The sequence below is a fragment of the Dermochelys coriacea genome, chromosome 6 (assembly GCF_009764565.3).
Source record: "Dermochelys coriacea isolate rDerCor1 chromosome 6, rDerCor1.pri.v4, whole genome shotgun sequence".
In the NCBI taxonomy this organism is placed as follows: Eukaryota; Metazoa; Chordata; order Testudines; family Dermochelyidae; genus Dermochelys; species Dermochelys coriacea.
Window position 1 is genome coordinate 216,051 of NC_050073.1, and position 9,898 is coordinate 225,948.

A 9,898-nucleotide genomic window follows, 5' to 3' on the forward strand; every position below is an offset into this window, starting at 1 on the left:
CTCCCACAGCTGCCTCTGTATCTGTCATCTCCTTCCCACCTAAATCCTGTTAATCTGGGAAACACAAGCCACACCAAAAAGACCACCCCCCCAGCAAAAGCAAACCCCAAACAAGCACCACAATCCAAACTCCCCTTTCAAACTCCCACTCAAACTCCCCTGTTTAGGAGCTGCTAGGCTCAGGATACCTGCCTGCCTGTAACCAGACCCTGGGGCTGGGTGGGACAGAGAGATGTTCCCTGCCACCCTGCACACCGGAGAGGGGGCTCACACTGGCTCTGATGCAGTGAGGAAAGCAGCGAGCTCGCTGCCTACCCCCACTGGGACAGCAAGGGCAGCGCTGAGCAAGGGGGGAGATAATACCCCAGCTGAGTGGGGGGACCCACAGGCAGGGCAGATCGGCTGCCAACCAGGTTTGCCTGATCCAGAGGCGCTGCTGGGAAGTGATCCCACGGCAGGGAGGGAGCGACCAGGGACAGGGCTCAGCGGGGCTGTGACCCCAGGCCCAGCCCGCGAGAGGGAGCAGGTCCCACTCCCTTCCCCAGCAGCTGAATTCCAGACCGAGCCGCAGGAGGATCCCTCCTTGGAGGAGCTGAGGGGACTTGCTGGCCACAGCGCTGCAAACCCCCGTGGGGAAGGCTGCAGGGACAGATCCCCGTGGGAGAGGGGATTCCTGTACCGGGAAGGGGCTCCCCCAGGGGAAGTAGAACTGTGGGGATCAGGAGGCCGCTGGGGGTGCCCCAGAAGCCTCGCCACCATCTGTCGTACGTGGCCCACGATGTCCCTCTCTCGGGACACCAGGGGATCCAGGCCCCAGGCAGCGGCTGCTGCAGAACTGTGACTGGCCCGGAGTCTGGGATGCGGCCCAGCGGCACGGCAGGTCCTCCGACCCCGGCCAGAACAGGGGGAAGGCCAGGACAAGGGTGAAGCCCCCTGGAGACCCCTGCCCATCACAGAGGAGCCTTTCCAGAAGGGGACTATGGACATAGTGGGGCCCCTCAGCAAGGCGACCTGGTCGGAGGAGAAATACGTCCTGGGGGTGAGGGATTTCCCCACCCGCTACCCAGGGGCGGGGGCTCCGTCCTCCACCGAGGCAGACACCAGGGCAGACGTGCTGCTGACCATCTTCAGCAGAGGGGGAGGTCCCCAGCGGGGTCCTTACAGACCAGGGGTCCAATGTCATGTCAGCCCGGCTCCGGGGCTTGTGGGAGAGATGTGGGGTCTGGCCCACTTGGACCTCTGCATATCACCCTCAGTCCAATGGGCTGGTGAAGAGGATCAGAGATTGGCCTGTTATCCAGACCAAGAGACAGGTCCCGACCTTTATCGGGATGGGGGGGTACTACTGGGGGTTTGTACCCCACTTTAGCTCCCCAGCTACTCCCATCACTGAGCCATGTAAGAAGGAGAAGCCAGACGAGCCTGTCTGGACCGAGCAGTGCCAGAGGGACTCTGTGCACTGAAGGAGGCTCTAATCCAGGGCCTGGTAAATCTGGTAAACCTGGACAGTGCCAAGCCCTTTACAGTGTTCACCGACGCCTCAGACGCAGGGCTGGGCATGGTGCTAATGCTGGTTGATGCTAAGGGGGGAGACACCCCATTGGGTGCCCAAGCAAGAAGCTGCTGCCCCGGGAGTAGAATTACGTGTCCATAAAGAAGAAATGCCTGGCCTTGGGGCAGGCCCTTAAAAAGCTGCAGCCATATCTATTGGGGCAGTGCTTTGGGGTGTATCTGACCCCTTTGCCCAGACGAGGCTGCATCCAATGAAAGGGGCTGATGCCAAGCGGCAGATGACAGAGACACATGGCCAGAGGGTGGCCCAGGTCAAGCTCTCCAGACTGGAGAGCTGGGAGAAGACCCGATCCTAGATTGAACCCTAGGGGTATTGGGGTGGCAGAAGGGCACAGGCCGCATAAACCTTCCCACATGCGGCCTGCGAGTGCCATCGAGCAGACCTGACCTAAGAGAGGGCGTGAAACAGGAAGGGCATAAAACTGGAGGGGCCTGGTGCAACTCCCACCAAGGAATGGGAGAGATGATGTGGCATCCAGGGGACTGTTAGTGGGTTCGAACTTCCCCAAGTCACCGGCTAAAGTGACCCTGCTCACTTCGGTCTCAAAGGGGGGAGAGATGTGACGAAGTGGGATTGTTCTTAATGTTTCCATTGAATACTGTAGGGGTGCCTCAGTTTCCCCTATGCATTTCTTAAGTCTCTAGGGGGTGGGATAAGGGGGTGTAATTGTTGCAGAGCAAAGGGCCAGGGTACATAAATGGCCGACACTCTGTCTCCTGGCCACTGATGGCCTGGGCCCTTCCCCCTGCCAGGTGAGAGCTAAAGGGTTGGAGAACAAAGGAATCAGGTGCCCTCCTGGCCCAGGAAAGGGACAAAGCCCAGAGGAGGAGGGGCTGGAGAGAGTTTCAGTTTGGGGCTGGCTGGGGACATGGAGTGAAGTGCAGACAGGGTTGTCTGGCTCCCTGCCCCCCCAAAAATGGACCCAGCTGAGGGGTCCTGTTCTCTGCACCTACAAGCTCTGTTTTAGACCATGTTCCTGTCGACTAATAAACCTCTGGCTTCCCCAGGACCACGCCTGGACGGACTCACTGTGGGAAGCGCACGGAGGGGCAGAGGATGCTGGATGCTCCGAGGTCAGACCCAGGAAGGGGGAAGCCGGGTGAGCTGTGTGTCCTGCAGACAGTCTGCTCCCAGAGAGGAGACTTCCCCAGAGTCCTGCCTGGCTTCGTAGGGAGCAGTTCCCAAGCATCGCCCGGGGACTCTGTGACACCAGGCCACGGGGGGCTGGATCTAAGCCAGTAGTTAATGGCAGCCCGTGTGGTTTCAACAGCACAGGCGCCAGGCGCTCTCGTTGGCCAGCGCTGGAGAGCAACTGGAGTTCATTCAAAGTCCCCAGGGCTGGATCCAGGCCTGGGGGTCGCACACATGGCCCCAGAGCCCAGGTCTGCCTGTGCCACGCAGGGGCAGCCTCCCACTCAGTGCACGGGGCAGGGGCAGGCATCCAATGAGTTGTTCCCCCAGGCCTTTAACCCTGAGCTGGGAACTCCCTGAACAGGGGCCAAGAGGCTGCTCCGCATCCCTTCACGGCAGCCAGTCCCTGCGGGTGGCCGGCCTGTTCCTGTGTCACAACAGGGCCAGACTCTCTGCACCCCCCAGGGGTGTGATCAGTGAGTTTGCTGGCACTCTGTGCGGGGACATCGGGGGGGGGGGGAGAGTCCTTCAAATGGACCCCTCAGGCGTTTTACGCTGACTCCGGAACCTTTTCCAGTACATCTTGGGAGTCAGCCCAAACTCATGGAGCAGGGCCTTTTTGAACAGTTCATAGTCCCCTGCCTCTTCCCCTGTCATTCGGCTGTACACCTCCTCAGCTTTGGGGTCCAGTAAGAGGGTGAGAAACTGGAGCCTGTCTGCAGGGTCAACCCTGTGCATCTTGCAGGCATTCTCAAAGGCCATCAGGAAGCTATCTATGTCCTCCTCCTCCTTACGCTGGGCCAGGAAGTACTTATCAAAGCTCCTTGCAATCTTGGGTCCCCCCTCACTCACTGCAGCCAGGACCCCACTGCTCCTCAGCCTGGCCAGTTCCAGTTCTTGGTGTCTCTCTGCTTCTCTTCATGCTGCCTCTGTTTCTCCTTTTCTTCCCACTCATGCTGACACTGCTTTTCATGATCCTCCAGCTCCCTCATTTTCATCTCCCTCACCTATTCCAGCCGCCTCCACTCCAGGGATGGGGAGTTCTGCTGGGAGGATCCCCTGCTGGCTGCCGGGGTCAGGGTGCCCTCGGTATTCGCTGGGCTTCCCCCAACCCCTCCCCCAGGCATAGGTAGGAAGAGTCTCGGGATGTCCTCGGCAGCACTCTGACGCCTCCCAGCCTGGTCAGGCCCCAGGGCCCACACTACGTCCACCGGGCGGCTTCCCTCAGGGACAGGGATCGGGTCATCCAAGCGATCCCTCTCCTCCAACTGGGCAATCAGCTGTTCCTTGGTGGACCTCCCAATGCGCAGCCCCCTCTGCCTGCACAGCTCCACCAGGTCGCTCTTAAGGCGTTTAGCATACATCTCTCTGCTGGCCACTCGTAGGCCTGTGCAGCTTTTCACGGTTTCCAGGAAGAACCCCGAGGGTGCCAGTCCTTCTTGAGGTCACCACCTCTTTGCCAGGGTCGAGCTGCAGACTCCTCCGCCCCTGGGACCGCTCGCTGCAATCCCCTGGAGGACCCTGTTACTGCAAAAGTCCTTTTCTCTGGTCACACACTCCCAGGGGTTAACCATCGCCTGAAACCATCTCTCTCTGAATCTTCAGCACGCCTGTTCCACGTCAATCCCCCTTCGTTTTACTGTTCCCCAGTCACTTACTGCAGGAAGCGCCGTTCACGGGGTGCAGTAGATCCCAACGCTGACACCAGTTGTCACGGAGTGTGGGGGAGTCCAGGGCCTGCACCCCTCTTCCTGGGATTCACTGTGACTCTCAGCCAGCCAGTAAAACGGAAGGTTTATTGAACAACAGGAACACAGTCTAAAACAGAGCTGGGGGGTACAACCAGGACCCCTCAATCAAGTCCTTCTGGGGGAGCAGGGAGCTTAGACCCCAGTCCTGGGGTTCCCTGCGTTCCACCACCCAGCACCAAACTGAAACTAACCCCCCCCCGCCCCCTCCCCCGCAGCAGGCTCCCTCCTGCAGCCTTTGTCCACGTTCCCAGGGCAGAGGTGTTACCTCCCCCTCCCTCTCCCCTCCCCCTCCTGGCTCAGGTTACAGGCTCTCAGATCTCCCATCCCCAGTGAGGAACAGGAACAGTCAGGAACAGTATCCCCAATAATGTCACGGATAACCTGGTGGCTGAACTTTGTGACTTTGTCCTCACCCATAACTATTTCACATTTGGGGACAATATATACCTTCAAATCAGCGGCACTGCATGGCCCCACAGTATGCCAACATTTTTATGGCTGACTTAGAACAACCCTTCCTCAGCTCTCGTCCCCTAATGCCTCTACTCTACTTGCGCTACATTGATGACATCTTCATCATCTGGACCCATGGAAAAGAAGCCCTTGAGGAATTCCACCATGATTTCAACAATTTCCATCCCACCATCAACCTCAGCCTGGACCAGTCCACACAAGAGATCCACTTCCTGGACACTACGTGCTAATAAGCGATAGTCACATAAACACCACCCTATATCGGAAACCTACTGACCGCTATTCCTATCTACATGCCTCTAGCTTTCATCCAGATCACACCACACGATCCATTGTCTATAGCCAAGCTCTACGATATAACCGCATTTGCTCCAACCCCTCAGACAGAGACAAACACCTACAAGATCTCTATCATGCATTCCTACAACTACAATACCCACCTGCTGAAGTGAAGAAACAAATTGACAGAGCCAGAAGAGTACCCAGAAGTCACCTACTACAGGACAGGCCCAACAAAGAAAATAAAAGAACGCCACTAGCCATCACCTTCAGCCTCCAACTAAAACCTCCAACGCATCATCAAGGATCTACAACCTATCCTGAAGGACGACCCATCACTCTCACAGATCTTGGGAAACAGGCCAGTCCTTGCTTACAGACAGCCCCCCAATCTGAAGCAAATACTCACCAGCAACCACACACCACACAACAGAACCACTAACCCAGGAAGCTATCCTTGCAACAAAGCCCATTGCCAACTCTGTCCACATATCTATTCAGGGGACACCATCATAGGGCCTAATCACATCAACCACACTATCAGAGGCTCATTCACCTGCGCATCTACCAATGTGATATATGCCATCATGTGCCAGCAATGCCCCTCTGCCTTGTACATTGGTCAAACTGGACAGTCTCTACGTAAAGGAATGAATGGACACAAATCAGATGTCAAGAATTATAACATTCAAAAACCAGTTGGAGAACACTTCAATCTCTCCGGTCACTCGATTACAGACCTGAGGGTGGCTATTCTTCAACAAAAAAGCTTCAAAAACAGACTCCAGCAAGAGACTGCTGAATTGGAATTAATTTGCAAACTGGATCCAATTAACTTAGGCTTGAATAGAGACTGGGAATGGATGAGTCATTACACAAAGTAAAACTATTTCCCCATGTTATTTCTCCCCCCCACCCCACCCCCCCACTGTTCCTCAGATATTCTTGTTAACTGCTGGAAATAGCCTACCTTGCTTGTCACCATGAAAGGTTTTCTTCCTCCCTCCCTCCCCCCGCCGCTGGTGATGGCTTATCTTAAGTGATCACTCTCCTTACAGTATGTATGATAAAACCCATTGTTTCATGTTCTCTGTGTGTGTATATCTATCTTCCCTCTGTATTTTCCACCAAATGCACCCGATGAAGTGAGCTGTAGCTCACGAAAGCTTATGCTCAAATAAATTTGTTAGTCTCTAAGGTGCCACAAGTCCTCCTTTTCTTTTTGCGAATACAGACTAACAGGGCTGCTACACTGAAACCCATCCCATAAGAAACTCCCCTGCCACATTCTCAAGTCAACACTCCTCCCTCCTTGCAGCGTCACAGCTTCATTCTGACCGGGGCCCTGGCTGAACTGCTGATGGCTCCATCCCTGCATCTGTCAGTCCTGTCTCACCAGCGGCCTCCCTGCTCCTCAAGATCCGGGCGTCACTAAAAACTGTCCATCCCCCTGCCTGTGCGGCAGGTACCCCTGCAGATACAGGAACCGTTCAGATAACCTGGACCTGGCTCACACTGTCACATGGGTGGCCCGTGGCCCCACATGGCCCCTCAGCCCTGGCCCCTCACCGTACCTTGTGTGTTGCTGAACTGTGTCTCTCACACACCCTGAGCAGCTGTCAGTGCTCAGCTCAAGAGCAGTAAAGCTATCTGTCTGCACCCTCTGTGCAGGTGTCATTACTGGGCCACAATCACCCCCTGATCCCCACAGGCCTCTCTGCAGGGAGCCAGTGCTTGGGTCAGGCATTGCCTTGGTCTGGCAGGCCCTGCTGCACCCCACGCCGAGCCCCTGGACCCCTGTCTGGCACCCTCACGGCTGCTGATACACAGAGCAGGGGTGTCACGGACTCACAGGACTCGCACTCTCTCTTGGCCCCGTGCGGTCCCTGGGGGGAACCCCCTTCAGTGAGACAGCCCTTCTTGGGGGTCCACTCTCTCTCGGGGGTCCAGCCCCTCCACCTCCTGGAGCAGCACCTTGTGATGAAGTGGGAATGTTCTTAATGTTTTCTCTGAATACTGTAGGGGTGCCTCAGTTTCCCCTAGGCAGTTCTCAAGTATCTAGGTGGTGGGATCGGAGGTGTGATGGTTGCAGAGCCCTAGATGGCCAGTGTGATGGTGTCTGCACAGAGAATGGCCAACACCCTGTCTCCTGGCCACTGATGGCCGGGGCCCCTCCTCTGCAAAGGTGCGGACTGGAGGTGTTGGAGAACAAAGAGATCAGATGGCCTCCTGGCCAGGGAAAGAGACAAAGGTCAGAGAAGGGGCTGGAGAGTTTGCGTTTGGAGCTGGCTGGGGACATGGAGGAAGGCCCAGATGGGGCTCCCTGCCCCCTAAGACGGACCTGACTGAAGGGTCCTGTTCTCTGTACCTACAAGCTCTGTGTTAGACCATGTCCCTGCCGTCTAATAAACCTTCTATTTTACTGGCTGGCTGAGAGTCATGTCTGACTGTGGAGTTGGGGGGCAGAACCCTCTGGCTTCCCCAGGACCCTGCCTAGGTGGACTCACTGTGGGAAGTGCGGGGTCCAGGCGGAGTCCTGGGGAAGCCAGAGGGCCCTACACCCCAAATCCACAGTCAGACATGACTCTCAGCCAGCCAGTAAAACAGAAGGTTTATTAGACGACAGGAACATGGTCTAACACAGACCTTGTAGGTGCAGAGAACAGGACCCCTCAGCTGGGTCCATTTTGGAGGGCAGTGAGCCAGACAACCCCGTCTGCACTTCACTCCTCATCCCCAGCCAGCCCCAGGCTGAAATTCTCTCCAGCCCCCCCCCCCCGGGCTTTGTCCCTTTCCCGGGCCAGGAGGGCATCTGATTCCTTTGTTCTCCCACCCTTTAGCTCTCACCTTGCGGGGGGGAAGGGCCCAGGCCATCAGTGGCCAGGAAACAGGGTGTTGGCCATTCTCTGTGTCCAGACCCCTGCACACACCTGCCCTCTAGGGCTCTGCAACAATCATATGCCCTTATCCCACCACCTAGATACTTAAGAATTGCATAGGGGAAACTAAGGCACCTCCATAATATTCAGAGGAAACATTAAGAATGCTTCGTCACACCCTCTCCCCGCTCAGCCGGACGTCTCTTTTCTCCTAGCAGGATCCCAGCTGCAGATCTACACACCCCCCTCCTCCCAGACCCCACTGGGCTCTGGGGTGCTGCTGAGTTGCCGGTTCAGCATTGGAGAGCAGATCGACCTGAGCTCCCTGCGGGTTCAGTGGCATTTCTCAGGGCGCCAGATACTGGAGTACCCCCCAGGGCAGGGAGATCTGCAGCCTGGAGTCAGCATCTTGGAGCAGGAGCTAAGGAGCAGGAACGCCTCACTGTCCCTGTCCAGTGACGCCTTTTGACCAGGGGCCGTATAAATGTGTCATTGGGTATGGTGCGGAGGAGCTGCAGAGTGAGACGACCCTCAGCTTGGCTGGTGAGGAGACTGGCCTCTACGAGAAATACGCTGGGCTGGTGGATGCGACGGGCCAGGGTCCCTGTGCCACTAGACTCCCAGCAGGGTGTGGGGTGTGAGAGGTGTGTGTGTGTGTGTGCCCCCTGTGCAGTGCTGTGTGTATGCTCACAAACAAGGGCCGGAGCAGTGTTGGTGAGGATGTGTGTCAGTCAAACTTGTTGCCCCTGTGTAACTTCCAGCTGCTCCGAGAATCTCCATCCTCCGGTGATCGGCCAGGAGAGATACGGAGACCTACTTCCCCTGCCACGCGTGGAGTTTCTATCCCGGGGACGTCACTGTCACATGGCTGAGAGACAGGCGGGTTCTGACCAACTCCACTTGCTCTGCCCACCAAAGAAACCCGGACGGGACCTTTAACCTCATCCTGACCTACACCTTCACCCCCACCATGAGCAACTCTGGCAGCATCTTCTCCTGCCGTGTCAGCCACGCGGCTCTGGCTCAGCCCCTGCGGGAGGAGTTCTCCCAGGCTGTCACAGATGAGTCTGGGCTGGGGGTACTGGAGCATAGAGACACAGGGACCCCCATCTCTGTCACCTGATACGTTCATCCTGAGATCCGGCAATGCTCCACCAGTCTGGCTGTTGTGACCTTAGAGAAGGTGTGTTGCACCCAGTGCCCCTAGGGGCTGAACAGTGTGGTATAGTTCAGCATCCCGTGACATCTCCCCCGTGAAGTGCTACATTCCTACCATTGACAATAGTGACACTGTCACACTGTCTTTGGCGTTCAGTGCAGATCCGTTTGTAAAGTGTCTTTGAATCGTACCCAAATGCGGAACAACTGGATCATCTGGAACTAAGTTGACCCTTGACATGCTTTATGGGTGTGGTTTAGAATTTCTCCTTTCGTTTCTTTTGCAATTACAATGCAATTGCCTTTAATCATGAGCCCATTTGACTCAATTAATTGTCCAAACTCCACAAAGTCATCTCTTGTCACTTCCTTAATTAGTGGCCCTCAGCTGCTGGGACCAGTCAGGTCTCAGTCTCAGCGCTGGGGGTGTTGGCTCCTCAGGGAGGCCAGCTCAGCCCGGTTTGTGTCTTGGAGAGGAAATATAAATACGAAGCACATTCCCCAAGCAGGGCTGCTTTACAGCCAGCGCACCTGTGGTGACTGAAAGCTTTGGTGGTGTGATGATTAAGATCATCAATGAGTGACACAGGCTGAACAATCCACCGACCACCTTAAGGGCTTAGAGATCGACCCAGGTGCCGCTCGATCTGCAA